Here is a 16,699-nt window from a genome sequence, read left to right as displayed (position 1 = left end):
ACTTGTTTGGAAAGAACACCTGAATTTCATTTGGTACAGTCTTTTCTTTTTTACCAACATAGACTTAAATCAAACTCAGGACTCAAAGTGGGTGAGGAGAAATATGGAGTGGGGACTTGAAGCCTTCTCTGGGACTTTCCTCCCAACCCCACGGGTATCAGCTGGGGGGGGGGGGACAGGATCAATATTACTGATTTTTTCATGTGCCTCAGCCTCCAGTGTGGCTCTGCTCAGCACTGTTACTGATCCTATCTTTATTTAAAATGTTGGTATTTTGTTCATCATGGATTTTTGCATTAATTTTGATTTTTTAAAAAGTATTGCATTAAATGTTATTGATCTCGATTATGGAGTTGTATTGTGTCCTCTTTCATTTTGTGCCAAATTGAGTGCCCTACTCACTTGTCTCCCCACCCTTAGAGCCAGTCCCCCATCACTCTGCACCTCCAGCATCCATCCTCATTTCATAGATGACGTACATCTATTTAATGTTACTTTTGAATAGATCATTCCTCTTGGCTGCTCTGATACCATTTTGGTTATTGGATCTGCCTCATGCACAGGTAGATTTGAAGCACGTGGAAACTAATGTACCCGACTCTCAAGATTCACTTCTTAAGGGACATGTTAAGGGACATGTGAGAGGGAACATTTAATGTTCATGACAATCCCGGGAGGTTTGATTACATTCTTCTGTATGGATGAGGAAATGGAGGCTCAGACAAACTGTGATTATAAAAAAATATTAAAGCTAGGCTGCAGCTTTCTGCTACATCCCATTATCTCTCAAGAAACTAACATTTTGGACGTGGTTAAGGCACTTTCTTGCCTTCCTAGCTTACATTTGCATAGAACCTCTCATGTGTAAAGAGCTTTCAAATGCGTCATCTCATTTGAGTTTTATGGTAATCCTGAGAGGTAATCCATCTCATATTTAAGACATGCTAGTGTGGGCTCATCACTTCCACCATATGGGTGAGAATGCATTCAGAAAGGTTAAGTAACATAACCCAAGGTCACCAGCTAATAATTGGCAAAACTTGAATTAAAAACCCAGATCATCTGAGGCCTGGCGAGTTGTGCTTTCCCTTACGTCCTTTCTACCCTAGATGAGCACACTCAGCATAAGCGTCTTTGACCCAAGACCAACCATGTTCACACCACAGTGAGCACCCTATAGGAATAACGTCTGGGACTAGAAGTTTCAATAAGAGGAAATTAGCACACAAGGGAAGGAGTCTGAAGTATTGAGTGCTATTTCCTGATGAGGCAAGTCTGAGAGTAACAGGTCCATCAGAAGCAGAGAAGGGTGTTACCTCCGGAACATTAAAGGGGTATGGGGGTGTTAGGAGTCCCTGAAAGAATGAAGCCATGAAGAGGCACAGAAGGGAAGGCCAACCTTGGCCTGCTTTACCACTTTGCCAAGGATCTTTCCTCTTGGTGCTCAGAGCCGTTGTAATTGGAATTAAAGTAACTTCTGCTCAAATCCCCAACCTTTCTGGATTCTATGCATTAAGAAAACAAAGGAACAATTTCCAATTTCCAGTTCCTACTTGTTTCAGTTACCACCATGATTTTGTGATCAGGAGGAGCCTCATCTGAACACAAGGCACAGACCAGACCATTCAGATGGGGAAGAAAGATCAGAGCAAAGTGAAGACAGGATGCAGGAGCAGGGGGTGGGGCTAAGCATTAGGACATCGTTTCCAACACAATGCTGGAGAGATAAATGGCAAGCACCCCACTTTGGAAAGAAATCAGATTTCTTTCCAAAGTGACTAAATCACATTTCTTTCCAAAGTGACTCCAGGCAACTTCCAAAGAGGCATCAGCTCACATGAGAAGTCATGCCTGGTATTGTACCTCTGTAATGAGACATACAGCAGGCACTTTCAAGCATTTAATATACTTGAATGTGCGAAGTTTCACAGCTGGTTACAAGTTCAAAATTGCTACATGCCTCCTTCACAGGGGAGATGCCGTGCCATGCTGGAATTCTACAGGGCAGCATGGCTTCCCCGTTCTCCAAAATTAAGTGGCTCAAAGACTCCTCTGGCAATTTTAACCACACAAGAATAGAAAACACCACAGGCAGAGTGTGAGAGACTAATCTTGTAAACAGCCGGATGGCAAGGTGTAAACAAGATGCAAAGAAAACATACAGCCTTTACAAAAAGCATTCCTTTGGAGAAGGCCAATAAGATAGGAATAAATTCATCCCCAAATATCATGGAAGAACAGAAGCTCCGAGAAGCGTGAAATCACAAGCCAGGTGGCTGCAGGGATTTGCAATGATCCATTCCAATCTGCCAACTCATCCCTTTGGCATCAGGCTTGATTTTACAAGGCTCCTCTTCCCATATTACATGCTTGGGGTTTTGTTTGTTTGTTTGTTTATTTTTCCTTTTATGCACCATAACCAACATTTTTAAGGCTGTTGCAAGTTTCCTAACTCACATCTTTCTTCTCTGACCCTACAAACAACGTTGCTCCAGAGAGCCACGAACCACAATATTTCCATATCTCACTGGACTGAATCATGCAGGGAAAATATGTTCGCAAACTTGTACTGAGTCGCTGTAAATCCTTCATATCACTTGTGTTGTTAGATGTAGTGCAGCAAAACTCCAGCATCTTTTATCCTTTCAATCATTCTACCAATAAGTAAGCCCTGAGCATGTACTCTTGGCAGTGGCCTGGGGATAACAGGAATGAACTGTAAGATCCTGGCTTTGAGGACCACACAGTCCAGTGGAGGAGAGAAAGTAGGAAACGGGTATGAGAAGGGTGAAGCTACCGTTACTGTCTGCTCAGCAGTGATAATGTGGACCCCAGCAGGCTAATCCCATGCCAAAAATGCCTCTGCAGGCCATCTGATCAGGGGCACCTGTGGCTAAGCCAGCACAGGTGGGCAGGATTCATGTTCTCCTATGCGGTGAGGAAGCCCTCTTCTAGCAAGGTCTCCTTCATTTTTCTCCACCACCATTGCCTCACTCTACATACCTGTTCTCAGCCTCAGACCTCCAAACTGCCTTGCTTGGACTTACGATCCTTCCTAGCTCTAGTTACTATTATTATTGATGGCACGCATGTTGTGCATATTTACTCTGTGTAAAGAATGGCCCATATGTTAGCTCATTGAATTTTCAAAATATCCTGGGATGGGCTTCGTTATCCTGGTGTTATAGATAAAGAAAAGGAGCCTCAGAAAATTTTAGAAACTTGTGCAAGGCCACACAGCTGATAAGTAGAAAAACTGAGATTAGCACCCAGGATGTGTGATAAGAAAGGCTCTCAAACAGTACACCAGTCTGCCCCTGTAGGCACATGCAGTCCAACTCCCCGGCCAGCTTAATCACACCACAAGGACAGAGATCAACATTGCCATTCTTTTAATTGTCCCTAGGCGGGGTGCACCTGTGAACACTCCGAGTAGGCATCTACCTGTGCGGTGTGCTTTGAGGCAGGCCAGACAAGGATGGGTTAAAAATATCTCCACCATTGTCTGTCATGGTGCCTGGAATTTCACCATTGGAGGTGCGTTACTTGGAGCCTTGAAGTTTTCCTGGTCTTCAGAATTGCTCCGTTAGAACACGATTGCCCTAGGAGGGTTCATACTCAGCTGAGACTTCAATGAGGGTCAGGGCCTTGGAGAATGAGTCCCAGGAGAAATGCCTAGAAAGGAGCCTGGGAGCTTTGGGAACGGGCAGATGGTCCTGAGAGAAGGATGAGAGGTTCTAAAAACAGGGGTGGACATTTTGGCTGACCCCACCATTGTAGCCCCCAGCTCAGGGTGAAGCAAATGGAAAGTACATAATTCACTCAATTTGAGAAAACACTGTTTTAATTAGGTATAAGAGTTGGAGGCATGGGGCATGGTGGCAGGTAAACATTAAGTGCTGAAAACCATGAGCATCATGAAGGCATAAAAGACAACAAGAGAGAATCCTTGCCCTCAAAGAGCTTATAGTCTCTTTGGAGAGAAAAAATATCAATAGCAAACAATGGCTGAATAAGACAAGACAGGAATTACCAGACACAGAACATATGTATAATAGGAAACTGAGGAAAAGGAGAGCTCAGTGTAGGAGGCGGTGGTGTTGGCTTCACTGGGGACACAGAGTCCCAAGAACAGTACCAAATAAAGAGATATAATGAACAAGATGGTGAATGCTTGTCTTAGGCCAAAAGAAGACCCAAATGGCCACAACCTATTGCTACCACAGCACTCCCAAACAAGGAGATCCAACTTGGATTTAATCACCATGATGCAAAATAATGTTAGGATGATCCAGAAACAAAATCTAGAAACAAATTCATATAATAAATAAATCCAGAATTTCACTAACAGGTGAAAGTATCAGATTTATATACTAAGACACATGGCAAATAAAGCTGAGAAAACCATTAGGCAAGTCTAAACCCCTCAACTAAAACTGTAGGAAAGAGATCTGATGACTACCATGGGCCAACACCGTGGAAAATTCCAAGACCTTGCACTAGATTCAGCTCTGATAAAGAATCATTTTATCCTGTGGCCTTCCAACCAAAGACAAATGCTCTTCTGGGCTTTCGCTAATACTTCCTTCACAAGCAGGAAAGGTTACTTCTATTTACTCTAACTTATTTTGTATTTTTTTAAAAAAAGATCCATTTATTTAATTCCTACAAAGAAAACAACTGCAAGGAAGAAAGGAAGGAAGGAAGCAAGCAAGCTTTGACCTTTATGTGCTAAATGAGTTATTTTACTGATAGTTACAGGTAATTATGTTTTCATCATTCTGAATGACAACACTTTGTAACTCTTGGCATAAGAAAAACCAATAGCTACAGCCTACGGCTTAGCTTTGAGCAGAAGAAAGAAAAATATGGGTATGAAGAGACTTGAAAAAGAGGTGAAGGGTGAGGAAGGAAGATCCACAAGAAATCTTTCCTCCAAGTTTCTTAATTGAATTATTGCAGCATATCTTTCCTTTCCATTTCAACTTGGCTGCTAATGAGCTCCTTTTCTACAGTTGCTTGTTTTCTTCAAGGTGGCTGCGTATCTGAGACATAAAGGTCTGGTTCAATCTGCTACTAGGTTTGTAGTAACTTCTATGGACATGCAGATGCAGTGGTCACATTTAGCCCCACAATCAGACAGACTCTAAGGAAGGATGTTCGAGCTTTATTTCCAGATACAAGCAGCAACTTGCTTTATGCAGTTCCAATGGCTAAATGTTACGATTTCTGGGACATTTTGGTGTTCTAAGGAACAATCAGAAAAAAAAAATTGAATTCATGAAAATCTGGGTGGGGATTACAAAACTGGAGCAAAATGACAATATCAGTATTTGTGTATTTAATATTGTATAAGAAAAGGATTCAGAATTCAGAAATAGAAATCAGAGAAAATAAATATTTAACATATACAAGTTTATCAGTATCATGTAAAATGTACAAAATACAAACTAAACAGTATCATCCGACTAATAATTATTAGTAGACAGAGTTTTGAATATTAAAAAACTAGTCTCAGAAATGAAAACTCATGAAAAGTTGAAAATTAGACCACTTTATTTGAACTTTCATAAAGACGTTTCTTAAAATGAATAAACATTGTTGCCTTTGAGTTGAGAACATATTTTTGTGAAAATTTCTTCACTGCTAGAAAAAGCACTAGACAAGAAAATAATGTATTTATGCACTATCTCCAGAAGCTTTTCTCTTGACTCTTTCATCTTCAAATAATCAGAACTCTCATTTGATAACTTTGAGGAGTATTTTTAAACATAATTTTACATATGGCATGGTGGGGGTGGGGATGGAGGGCTGGAATGAAACCTATTTATTTTCCTTGAGCTATAGTTTGCTTGAAAAGCAAGAGGCAAGCATTTCCGATTTGTCGGAGTCTTTCGTTTGCCTATTTATGGTGGCGATCCCAGTGCCCAGCTGCCTGTATGTGTTTCCAAACTCTCCTCTTGTAGTGGACACTCCCTAAGGTGACCCCCAGTAAGTCACTAGGTAGTATAATCCCTTCCTCCTGAGTACAGGCACAACCCGTCTTGCTTCTAGCCAATAGAATACAGTAACGCCAATGGGATAATCATTCCCTTGATTAGATCACATTATGTAAGATTTCATCCTAGCAGGCTGAAGTGAGTCTCCTGATTGCTTGAAGCTGCCACATTGTAACAAGGCCTGTGAAAAGTAACCACATGTCAAGAAATGTGAGCAATATCCAAGAGATGAGAAGGCCCGGGTGACAGCCAGCAAGTAAACAGGGGATCTCTGACTTACAACTTCACCTTAATTCCTTCAACAATCATGTGAGTTTAGATGAAAAAACCCAAGCTCCAAAATGTAACACAGCCTAGCCAAAATCTTGATTACACCTTTGTGAGACCTTAAGCAGAGGGCCCTGCTAAACTGCACCCAGATTCCTGATCCATAGAAACTGTGGAATAAATTATATGTTGTTTCAAACCACTAAACTCGTGGTAATTTGTTATACTGCAATGTATAGCTACTGCACATGATGTCATCATCCATTTTGAACGCCTATAAAAATATTCTTGCCAAAAAGTTTTGTGTTGCCAGTTATGTTCTTCCTCCTTTTGAGGATTGCAGAAAGACAGCAGAATGCTTTATAAACGTGCATACCTTTATCCAAATCAGAACTTAAATGCAGAATATAATTTCTCCACGTATGAGCCTCAAAACATAAATGAGTTGAATTCAACGTTGTTTTAAATATTATTATTCTATAGGTGCTTGTAAATTGCCAAGTATACCTCCAAACCAGTTTTTCACTGTGCACACTTCCATTATTTTTTTAAATAAACTTTTTCTTTTCAAACAGTTTTAGATTTACAGAATTACTGTGAAGACAGTACAGAGAGCTCTTGTATACCCCACACCCAGTTTCCACTATGAATGATATCTTACATTAGTATAGTACATTTTTCACCATTAATGAACCACTATTGATACATTATTATCAACTAAACGCCATACCTTATTGATCTTTCCTTATTTTTTAAACCTAATATTTTTTTCCTGGTCCAGGATCCCATCCAGGCTACCACATAACATTTAGTATCATGTCTCCTTAGGCTTCTTTCAGTTTTAACCGTTTCTCAGACTTTCTTCGTTTTTCATGACCTTGATGACAGTTTGAAGACTACCAGCCAGATATTTTGTAGGGTGCACCTCTATTGGAATTTGTCTTATGTTTTTCTCATGATTAGACTGGGGTAATGTGTTTTGGGGAGAAAGACCACAGAGGCAAAATGCCTTTCTCACCACATCATTTCAAGGATATCTACTCTCAATATAACGTAGCACTGTTGATGTTGACCTTGGTCACTTGGTTTGAGGGGGTATTTGTCAGTTTTCTCTACTATAAGGTACTCTTTTTTTTCTCTCTTTCCATATTGTACTGTTTGGAAGACAGGCACTGTGTGTGGCTTCCATTAGGAGTTAGGCTTCACTTCCTGAAGAGCAGAGTATACACATACATTATTTGGAATTCTGCATAAGATATTTCCCTAGTCTCCTCAGATATCTATCCATTCATTTACTTATATCAGTATAGATATTTATTTATATTTTGGGTTACATCACAGTACTAATTTATATATTTTGTTACTCAAATTGTTTCAGTTTTGGCCACTGGGAACATTTTCAGTTGGTTCCTACATCCTTTTGGTACCCAGTGTCACACTAACCTTTGTGAGGTATTTTTTGTTTGTTTGTTTTTTGCTTTTTCTTTCAGCACATTCTCACCTTCTGGCACTATAAAATGTTCCAGGCTCATTTTGCATATTTCTTGCCCCAGTCTTAAATCAGCCATTTTTCCTAAGAGCCCTAGTTCCCTTTATCAGGAAATAGTACTGGAAGACAAGACTTGGATGGTAAGTGTATTTGTTGCTACTACAGTGTTATTGCTACTAGGCTAAACTAGTTTTTCACTCTCTTAGTATGGGATCTTGGAAGGCCCCTATGTGCTTAATTTATTTTAATTTATTCAACAAACATTTTTGCAGAGATTATTTTGTGTCAAGCATTATGTTACTCACTTTGCAAATATTAACTCATTTAATCCTCATAATTACCTCATAACAACAACAAGAAGCTAGGGAGTATTATTAGCCCCATTTTACAGATGGAAAAACAGAGGCACTGACAAGTTTGGACACCTGCCCCAAATTATGCAGCTACTAAATGACAGGGCCAGGAATTGATCCCAAACATCTCCAGATTTGGGGCACTAACCATAGGGCCACATTGCCTCATAGTGGTAAGGACCTCACAGAGTATAAAACTGATGAATTAATTAATCCACCCATTTACTCTCCAACAAATATTTCTTATGTGCTGATTGGGTGTTAAACTCTCAGTTATATGTTAATTGGTATGTAATGCCATTTAAGATATTTCTTGGCCCAAATTAAAATGAAGGAAGAGGCTGTTGTAAAGGACTCTGGCAACTGCTCGGGATGAAGCTGGTATATAAAAAACACTTTTCTCAGTGGCTTCAAATATACTTTATTATGCTACAGGTGATATTCAAAGGGTGATAAGCAGTGTCTTATTTATTTATTTTCCATCCATTTTCCTTTTGGCAAATTTTAAAGAGGTAGGGGGTTAACATCTTTTATTATATATGAAACTCCCATTCATTATGCTACTATTCACTGATAAAATATTTTAATAAACTCTATCTTGTGAAAACCACTGAACAAAACTGCAATTTCCATTTACAGCTGATTGAAAGAAAAATTAAAATGTACACTTACTTTATGATTGTCACAAGTGGGTGGTTCCAAGAGAGCAAAGTTGAGATGATCTAAAAGAAAACAGGCAGAGGACTTCCAGTCAGGATGGCAGAGAAGGTAAATGTTGTGCTCACCTCCTCCCATGATCACATCAAAACTACAACTAAATTATAGAACATCCACCCTTCTGAAGAACATCCACCATCTGAAGACTAGCCGAACAGAACTTTTATAACTAAGGACGTAAAAGAAGCCATGTGGAGACTGGTAGGAGTGAAGATGAGAAATGCACTGGTCATATACCATGTGTGGCGGTTAAGAATCAGGAGGCCTAACTCAGCTGTAGAGGCTCCCCCCCCACTGAGGAGCACGGGGTCCCAGGATGGCCCAGCCCACGCCATCAGTTCCAGGAAGAGGAACCCCCACAACACCTGGCTGTGAAAATCAGTAGGGATTCTGTCTGGGTGAGATGGAGGGCTACTGGAGTCTCAGACATTCCTCTTAAAGGGTTCATGCACGAGTGATTGCCCCACTTGCTCTGGGCTGCAGTGCTGGGGAATAGCCCAAAAAGCACCAGGGACATATGAAGAGGAACTGAACTGTCTAGCTTCAGGGCAAGGGCTGCAGGGGCAGCTCTCGTCACCATTTTGTTCCTTTTGTTCCTTCTCGTCGCCCTTCCCTCACATAGCCCGCAGGCGTAGTTGGGTGCCATATTTGAGTCTCTATTAACTGGGATACCACTACCCTCACCCCACGCTGGTGATTCTCTGAGATCTCATTCTACCCAATTCATGTGTTGGGCCAAACCTCTTTCAGAGGCTAATCCACAAAAGCAGCCAGCCTATGACCATTCTGCAGACTTTCCTAAAATCTCTGAGAGGTCCACAAATCCCAGAGAAGCAGTGGCTGGCCTCAGCATGCCCTGTACCTCTTGCTAGTGGCTCCCAGCCCCACACTAGCGGTAGCTGGTGTCAATTTGCAGCATAGCCTCTCCAAGGAGCCTCCAGGCCAGCACAGGCAGCTACCAACCACAGATCACTTTGTAGCTCCTACCAGGTGGCACCAGGCTGTGCATAGGCACCAGCTGACCTGGGACTGCACTGGAGCCCCTCCCAAGAGGACCCAGAACAAACACACCCAGTGACCAGCTTCAGACTACACCAGAATTAGCACCACCCAATTAGCTCCACAGAAAACTTGCCAAAAGGGTAGACTCAGACAGAGCCCCACTAAAGCTAATCCCACTCCATGTGTTCAGGCCCTATACAACAGCTAATGCATTTGGCAGTCCTCACAGCCAGTAAGCCTGATATGGTCAATTCTACCCACTGAAATGACAAATGCAATCAAAGCTCAATCACAACAGAAGGGCACACACAACCCACACAAGGGATACCCCTAGAGCACCCAGGTGTCCAGGGAGACTATGCCACTGGGCCCCAGAGGACAGCTACTATACAAGCCACCCTGCCAAGACTGGGAGATGTAGCAGATCACCTAATACACAGAAAAGCAAACACAGGGAGGCAGATAAAATGAGGAGACAAAGACACATGTTCCAAATGAAAGGACAGAACAAAACTCCAGGAAGAGAAATAAAATGGAGGCAAGAAATCTACCAGATACAGAGTTCAAAACAATGGCAATAAGGATGCTCAATGAACTTAGGGAAAGAATAGATAAACTCAGTGAGAACTTCAATAAAGAGATAGTAAACAGAGAAAAGGACATAGAAACCACATAAAAGAACCAGTCAGAAATGAAGAATATAATAACTGAAATGAAGAATAAATTAAATTGAAAGCAAATTAGATGAAGCAGAGAATCAAATCAGCAATTTGGAAGACAATGTAGTGAAACACAACTAATCAGAACAGCAAAGAGGAAAAGAATTTTTTAAAAATGAGGATAGTTTGCGGGGCCTCTGGGACAACATCAAGCATACCAACATTCACATCATAGGGGCTCCAGAAGGAGAAGAGAGAGCAAAGATTTGAAAACCTATTTCTAAAAATGACTTAAAACTTCCCTATTCTGGCAAAAGTCATAGATATACAAGTCCAGGAAGTACAGAGTCCCAAACAAGATGAACCTAAAGAGGCAAACAAAAAGATACATCATAATTAAAATGTCAAAGATTAAAGACAAAGAAAGAATCTTAAAAGCAGCAAGAGAAAGACAGTTAATTACCTTTAAGGGAGCTCCCTTAAGACTGTCAGCTGATTTCTCAACAGAAACTTTGCAGGCCAGAAGGGATTAGCATGAAATATTGAAAATGATGAAAAGCAAGGACCTACAACCAAAACTACTCTACCCAGCAAGGCTGTCATTTAAAATTCAAAAAGAAATAAAAAGCTTCCCAGATAAGAAAAAGCTAAAGGAGTTAATCACGACCAAACTAGTATTACAAGAAATGTTAAAGGGACTCCTTTAAAAGAAGAAGAAAACAAAAGATTAAAAATATGAATAATAAAATGGCAATAATTGCATAGCTATCAATAATTACTTCAAATGTAAATGGATTAAATGCTCCAAACAAAAGATACGGGGTGGCTGGATAGATAAGAAAACAAGACTCATACACATGCTGCCTACAAGAGACTCACTTCAGTTTAAAAGACGTACACAGACTGAAAGTTAAGGGATGGAAAAAGATATTTCATTCAAATGGAGACCCCAACAAAAGCTAGAAAGCAATACTTATATCAGACAAAATAGACTTTAAAACAAAGACTATAACAAGAGACAAAGAAGGACATTACATAATGATAAAAGGATCAATCCAACAAGAGGATGTAACCCTTGTTAACATTTATTCATCCAATGTAGGAGCACCTAAATATATAAAGCAAATATTGATAGGCATAAAGGGAGAGATCGACAGTAATACAGTCATAGGAGGGGACTTTAAAATCCCGTTAACCTCAATGGATAGATCATCCAGACAGAAAAGCAATAAGGAAACAGCAGCCTTAAATGACACATTAGACCAGATGGATTTAATTTATATTTTTTAGAACATTTCAGCCCAAAGCAGCAGAATACACATTGTTTTCAAGCACACGTGGAACATTTTCCAGGACAGACCTCATGTTAGGCCACAAAACACAAATCTCAAGAAATTTAAGAAGATTGAAATCATGCCAATCATCTTCTCTGATCACAATGGTATGAAAATAAAACTCAGTTATAAGAAGAAAAACGAAAAACACACAAACATTTGGAGGCTAAAATAACAAAATAACAATGCATGGGTTAATAATGAGATCAAGGAAGAAATCAATAGATACCTTGAGACAAATGATAATGAAAATACAATAACCCCAAAAAATCTATGGCATACAGCCAAAACATTTTTCAAAGGGAAATTGACAGCAATTCAGGCCTACCTCAAGAAACAAGAAAAATCTCAACTAAACAATCTATCCTTACACTTAAAGGAACTAGAAAAAGAAAAACAAAGCCCAAAGGGAGTAGAAGGAAGGACCAAATAAAGATCAGAGCTGATATAAAAAAAAAAAGTCTAAAAGAAAAATACAGAAGATCAATGAAACCAAGAGCTGGTTCTTTGAAAAGATTTTTTTTTTTAAAAGGTACACCTTTAACCAGATTCATCAAAAGAAAAAGAGAGAGGACCCAAATAAATAAAATCAGAAATGAAAGAGAAGTGACAACTGACACCACAGAAATACAAAGGATTGTAAGAAAATGCTATGAACAATTATATGCCAACAAAATGGAAGAAATGGATAAATTCCTAGAAACATACTTCCAAGATTGCGTCAAAAAGAAACAGAAAATCTGAACAGACCTGTAACTACTAACAAAATCGAATCAGTAATCAAAAATCTCCCAACAAATGAAAGCCGTCGACCAGATGGCTTCACAGGTATTTTTTACCAAACATTCAAAGAAGAATTAAAACCTATCCTTCTCAAATTACTCCCAAAAATTCAAAAGGAAAGAAGGCTCACAAGCTCATTTTACAAAGTTAGCATTACCCTAATTCCAAAACCACACAAAGACATTACAAAAAAAAAAAAAAAGAAGAAGAAGAAAATTATGGGCCAATATCCCTGATGAACACAGATGCAAAAATCCTCAAACAATATTAGTAAACCGAATTCAGCACTACATTAAAATGATCATACATCATGATCATGTGGAATTTATTCTTGGAATGAAAGGTTGGTTCAATTACCTGCAAATCAATTAATGTGATACATCACATAAACAAAATGAAAGATAAAAATCATATGATGATATCAAAAGATGGAGAGAAAGCACTTGACAAAATCCAGCATCCATTTATGATAAAAATTCTCAGCAAAGTGGGAATAGAGGAAACATACCTCAACATAACACAGGCCATATATGACAAATCCACAGCTAATATTACATACAACAGGGAAAAGCTACAAGTGTTTTCCTTAACATCAGGAACAAGACAAGAATGTCTGCTTTCACCAATTTTATTTAACCCAGTATTGGGAGTACAAACCACAACAATTAGACAAGAAAAAGAAATAAAAGCCATCCTAATTGGAAAGAAAAAGTGAAACTGTCATTATTTGCAGATGACATGATACTATATAGCAAGAGCCATAAAGAGTCGACCAAAAAACTATTCAAACCGATAAATGAATTCAGTAAAGTAGCAGGATAAAAAAATAATATTCAGAAATCAGTTGCATTTTTATACACCAATAATGAACTATCAGAAAGAAATTAAGAAAACAATCCCATTTACAATTGCAACAAAAAAAAATATCTAGGAATAAATTTAACCAAGAAGGTAAAAGACGAGTATTTGGAGAACTATAAGACATTGAAGAAGATACAAATAAATGGAAGCATATAGCGTGCTCATTGATAGGAAGAATTAATATGGTTAAAATGTCCATACTACCCAAAACAAAATATAGATTCAATGCAACCCCTATCAAAATGCCAATGGCATTTTTCATAGAACTAGAACAAATAATCCTAAAATTGATATGGAACCACAAAAGACTCCAAATAACCGAAGCAATCTTGAGAAAGAACAAAGTTGGAGGCATCACACTACCTGATATCAAACTATAATATGAGGCTATAGTAATCAAAACAGTACAGAGAGCCCAGAAATAAACTCATGCTTATATGGTTAATTAATCTATGACAAAAGAGGCAAGGATATTCAATGGGGTAAAGACAGTCTCTTCAATAAGTGGTGTTGGGGAAATTGGACAAATACATGCAAAAAATGACACTAACCCACTTTCTTATACCATATACAAGAATAAACTCCAAATGGATTAAAGATTTAAATGTAAGACCCAAAACCATAAAAGTTGTAGAAGAAAATATAGCAGTAAACTCTCTGACATCACTCTTAGTAAGATTTTTTTGGATGTGTCTCCTCAGGCAAGGGAAACAAAAGAAAAAAAAACACAAATTAGACTACATGAAACTGAAAAGTTTTTGTACAGCAAAGGAAATCATCAACAAAATGAAAAGACAATCAACTGAATGGGAGAAAATATTCACTAATGATACATCTGATAAGGGGTTAATATCCAACATATATAAGGAACTCATACAACTTAACAGCAAAAAGACAAACAATCCAATTTAAAAATGAGCAGAGGATCTGAATAGACATTTTTCCAAAGAGGACATACAGATGGCCAACAGACATAAAAAGATGCTCCACGTAACTAACCAGCAGAGAAATGCAAATTAAAACCACAATGAAATATTACCTCACACTTGTCAGGATGGCTATCATCAAAAAACCAACAAACAACGAGTGCTGGCAAGGATGTGGAGAAAAGGGAACCCTAGTGCACTGTTGGTGGGATTGCAAATTGGTGCAGCCATTACGGACAACAGCATGGAAGTTCCTCAAAAAATTAAAACTAGAACTATCTTATGACTCAGCAATTCCACTTCTGGATATTTATCCAAAGAAACTGAAAACACTAATTTGAAAGTTACAGATACCCTCATGTTAAATGCAGTATTATTTACAACAGCTAAGATATGGAAGTAACCTAAGTGCCCATCAATAGACAATTGGATAAAGAAGAGTTGTACATATATACAATGGACTATTATTTGTCCATAAAAAAGAATGAAATCTTACCATTTGCAACAACATGGATGGACCTAAAGTGTATTATGCTAAGTGAAATAAGTCAGACATAGAAAGACAAATGCCATATGATTTTACTTATATGTAGAATGAAAAACAAAACAAACAAACAAACAAAACAAACTCATACATACAGAGAACAAACTGATGGTTGCAGGTAGGAGGGGGTTTCAGGGGCAGGGTGAAAAAGGTGAAGGGATTAAGAAGTACAAATTTGTACTTATACAATAGTCATGAGAAATATAAAGTACAGCATTGGGAATAATGTTGTAATAATGTTATTGTGTCAGGGCCTTATTGGGCAGAATCACTTCATACGTTATATAAATGTTTAACCATTATGTTATACACCTGAAATTAATACTGAATGTGAAGTGTAATTTTAAAAAAAATTTAATTAAAAAACTAAAACAGGCAAAATAACCATGCCGATACAAATATCTCTATGAACTGTTTGTAGGGCCATTTATCCCCACCTATTTTAGTGGCAGACTGCCACTTCCTATGTCGTGGGTTTACACCTTTGGGAAAGGGAGTAGAGTTAGGGTGGAGATGGGGCTCTGCAGAAAGGAATCACCTAGAAAAAAAAGTCAGACTTCTTTTGATATTTATAAAACTTGTTTATTATATTTACCGACTTTTTGTTGATATTTATAAACTCCTTAGAAGAGGACACAGAGCCAAGGGAAGGGACAGTCAAAAACGAGAACTTTTATTTGTCAGTTAGGAGCAAGCACCAAATGAGAAACCTTCCAGATGTACCAAAGCTCAGGGACATTTCCAAAAGAATTAGCAGACACAGGGCCTTAAGGCAACAATAAGAAATCAGTGTAGCACAGGCCAATGAATGGGAATAATATATTGGTTTGATTCATAGGTCAGAAGAAAGGAATGATCAAAGGGGTTAGCCTGTGAGGAGACTTGACCAGCGTGTCTGATTAAGAAGGCTTCCACGAAGAGGGTATAATCTATTCAATTCCATCACCAATGGACATGGGGTGGGGATGGTCTCTCAGATTTTGTTTCTGGCACTTATAACCTCTTTGAGAAAAGTGCATTTCAGCACCTCTGGAAGTACCAGTCTAGACAATCTAATTAGTCCAACTAATACAGTTTCAAAACGATCAGCAGGGTCAAGCTCTCTTGGGAAATGTTAAAAAGAAATCTCTACTTGTATCTCTGAATTCTTAAATATAAATATCACTTTTACTAAGAATAAAATATCAAAGAGTGTGCCATTACTTGGGTTTCTAAATACCCTCCCTTCTTTATTAAAAAAAATAATTGTAATAATTGAAGAAGAGATCTTCCAACTGACATGTTAGAAAAAAATGCAACATTCTACTAATTTCTGTGTATTTGACGATGCATCAATCATTGCAAAATGCGTCTCAGTCAATACACTGAGGATTTATTTTCCTTTAAGCATTTATCAGATAATTGAATACAGCTAAAGCAGAACTAGGAGCTTTACCAAAAAGTTAACAAATGTGTCTCTTTGAACAGACTAGAAGCAATATATCTCAGCGGTAAGGACCTCAGGTAAGTTATTTAAGCTCTGGATGTTCCACAAATGGTAGTTGTTTTGTTGTTTTCAGTTCCAGCAATATACGAATTTTGATCTAAGACAGAGTCTTAATTATTTTCTTACTCATAATAACCTATAAATTCTAATAACATAGATATTTAGAATAGATTTTGGCTTAATAAAATGTAATATTTCCAAACACGATTTTTTTTAACTGAAAAAGAATCTGTGGAATGGTTTTTATATATTTTCCTTTATCTCATAGTTACTTTGTTG

General features: G+C 38.3%; 1 protein-coding gene across 6 annotated transcripts in view; it reads right to left on the bottom strand.

Moving 5' to 3' along the window:
- The window catches only part of NCALD (neurocalcin delta), a 410,486-nt gene that overhangs the window by 176,740 nt on the left and 217,047 nt on the right, over positions 1-16,699 (bottom strand). For 5 of the 6 annotated variants that reach the window (XM_081070493.1, XM_081070498.1, XM_081070492.1 and 2 more), the window contains exon 3: positions 8,781-8,830. The exons of the other annotated variant lie outside the window; for it this stretch is intronic. The gene's annotated coding sequence lies outside the window, so the exon portion shown is untranslated. The remainder of the gene's footprint in view (positions 1-8,780; positions 8,831-16,699) is intronic. 6 annotated transcript variants of the gene reach the window in all.

Source organism: Rhinolophus hipposideros (genome assembly GCF_964194185.1).
Source record: "Rhinolophus hipposideros genome assembly, chromosome: 13".
NCBI lineage: Eukaryota > Metazoa > Chordata > Mammalia > Chiroptera > Rhinolophidae > Rhinolophus > Rhinolophus hipposideros.
The sequence above is the reverse complement of the archived record's forward strand: the minus strand, read 5'-3'. Positions and strand labels throughout refer to the sequence as shown.